Below are 2995 nucleotides of genomic sequence, written 5' to 3'. Positions count from 1 at the left end.
AAAAAATTGGTATTCTATACACAGGTGGTATATCTTGCAACACAGATAGGCTACTCCACTGACTAACACACTCTGCAATAGGCCAAAAAGGATTAGCTTTGCTAGATTCAGCCAAATGCTGTGAAAAAAACTTGCACAGCACTGGCACAGACCTGCCTGGCAAAAACTGATAGGAACTGATGTAACCTAGTCCTGAAAAGGACTCCAATTACAATTAGTCTTTACTCCCACAACCTATCTATTTAAGAGCACAGACCTCCCTGATAAAAGTCGTAGGAAATGCTGTAACCTAGTCCTTAAAAGGACTGCAATCACAACTATTCCCTACTCCCAAGCTATCTGTATATTTGTGCGAAAATTGGCTTGAAATTAACAAGGTATAGCGCACACAGCAACAGCGGTGCCGTCTAACACGCAGCTGCAGCAGTGAGAAAATGGTGGCGACGGGGAAAATGGCTTGGTCTTATAGGGCAAGGACATGTGACATACACTGCCAATGACACATGCCCTTGCTTGTGTGAATAAAAGCACTTCGCTCCGTGTGTGCGCTGCTGATAGGCTGACAGATTGCACCTCCCCACTGCAAATGCGGGAAAGAGAAAAAAAAATGGAGATCTTCATTGTTCCTGCAGAGATCCATCCCCTGCCCCTCCCCCCACCCCGCTGTACACTCAAACTGCGTATTAACATTAATTTTCATCATTACTGAGAAAAAATCCAGTTATGATTTTGGTGCACGAACAGTTATCGAACATAACCTAGAACAGCCGAATTTTTCTCAAATTGTTCGTGTTCGCCGAACGGCTCGAACACCGCCCAAAACAGCTCGAATTTGAGATTGGCGAACAGTTCGAGTAGAACAACGCTCATCTCTAATTTTGACATCATATTTTGGCATGATTTTGTATAATTTCAGCAAATTTTTCCTCATTTTAATTTGGAGTTGAGCCTGGGTAATTCCAGAATTCTCTGATATTTTTAGTGGCTCTTGTACGTCCGTTCCTCCTACGTCACTCAAGTCTCCTCCCACATCACCTAGTATGTCGGTTTCTCGTATGTCAGTCATGTCTCCTCCCATGTCAGGTTTCTGTATGTCCGTCTCTTGGTCAGACCCAAGGTCACCTTCAGTTACAGACACGTGTCTTACTTCTTGTTCATTTTCCACATTACAGTCAGAATCAGTATCACCGTCTGACACTTCTACACTATTTTCCTGCTTAGAAATCTCTAACACAAGACTATGAAAAAAATCTACCAAATGTAGAATATTTCTCAATTTCTGTTTGTCTCTATTTACCAATTTAGAAGTTAACTGTAAATTCTGCAATTCACATTCTTTGTATAAACTGAGCCACAAAACTTCTATGTCATCTCATACATTAACTTTGAAATTAATATTACTTTGTTTAGCAAAAGAAGAAATTATATCCATATTTTGCTTACCTTAAGATTCCTTGGCTTCTCTTTATCAGCACGTCCTGTCTTCAGTTTGTCTGATTCTTTTCCTGTGTGATTCTGTTCCTTGTTAGTACCTCTGCGTCCTGTCTTTCCTCAGTCTGTAGGTCCTTTCTGCTTCTCGTGACAAACTAGTGAATTTACTGACACGTGAACAACAGCTGTTCAGCTCGTCAGGACTCCCCCCTTGTTCACGGAAGAAATTCACTTACTTAATTTAAAAAACAAAAAAACAGGACTGGCTGGCTCACCATTGTAAAATAATACTCTTCCTGTATTATTTTTTTCTACTGAGGACTTCTCAAAGTATCAATATCACGATATTCGTATAAAAAAATGTATCTATTTATTCTTGGATTGTCCATTAAAAAGAATCAGATTGCAGCAGGTACATACAATAATTAGTTATAAAGTAATTGTCCATTTGTCCATAATTAGCCTAATTGTTGAGATTCACCCATCTTTCCTTGGATCCTGGCTGGTAAATCATGTCTTTGTCCAGCATGTGTCCAGGCCTACATGTCATCTGCTTCTCAGCATGAAGATTCTGTGTCTTGTGGGGTGGGCAGAGCAAGAGAGCCCCCCCTTTCTGTACCATGGGCTTTTAAAGCCAGTCGTATGGACACCTGTTCTACATATGGTAGTGAACCAAAAATACACACACAAATAGCGCATGTCAACTAGACACGATGGCTGAGGCATAGAACTCAGAAAAATGATTATCGATTAACATTCCAAATGAATTTCCATAATTAACCATTTAACAGAGACCGCCTGGGAATACCAGGTGCTGTAGGCTTTTGCTTTTTCCTTCCTTCCACCAGCAGGGGGCACTCTCTTCTATGCCTTTTTTCCATTCCCTTTCACAAGTGCACACATTCATTCTCTTTTCTTTTTTTCATTTGCTTTCTCTCTTGCCCTATTTCATCTCTGCAAAATACCAGCATCCTTCTGATCACCGTGGGCCTCCAGCATTGTTGCTTCTTTACTTTTAATACTAGGCTCCTTTTCACCAGGACCAGCGTCTCCCGGGTGGCTGGAGGCAACCACCGGTAACCCCAAAAAGAAGACCTTTGCAGGCAACATGACCCTCCCCCCTGAAGAGCAGCTCAAAGTCACTGGCAACCATCTCACCCTCTTCCTTCATTCACCCCTGGATGTCTCGCTCCGCCCCCAAGTTACGGATCCAGCTTGCTCTTTCTGTCACATTACCGCGATGAAGGGTTTAGACTGCAGGAGACCCTGCGCCGAGACATTTTTTAAGACTCCTGATGCGGCGGGTGAATCACTGCTAAACAAACCACACCTGTAGGGACGGCACAGCCTTTGCATGGACCCTTCGGAGCCCGCCCCGTCACGGGCAGATTGCTCGCCACCAAGCGATCCTGAGAAAGGCTGCCTGGGCGATGGATCGAGCAGCGTCTACTGGCCATACCACCTTGGATACGCCCAATCTTGACTGATCTCAGAAGCAAAGCAGGGCTGGGCTTGGACAGTACTTGGATGGGAGACCTCCTGGGAACACCAGGTGCTGTAGACC

The 2995-nt window shown here is 43.6% G+C and overlaps 1 pseudogene; it reads left to right on the top strand.

The window, feature by feature from the left end:
- The first annotated feature begins 2875 nt into the window (after nt 1-2875).
- Nucleotides 2876-2995, top strand: LOC141269339 (5S ribosomal RNA; annotated as a pseudogene).

Source organism: Phyllobates terribilis, unplaced genomic scaffold (genome assembly GCF_046119375.1).
Source record: "Phyllobates terribilis strain yellow unplaced genomic scaffold, ASM4611937v1 Scaffold_4__5_contigs__length_816908805, whole genome shotgun sequence".
Taxonomy (NCBI): Eukaryota; Metazoa; Chordata; class Amphibia; order Anura; family Dendrobatidae; genus Phyllobates; species Phyllobates terribilis.
This window is presented reverse-complemented; position numbering and strand designations above follow the sequence as displayed.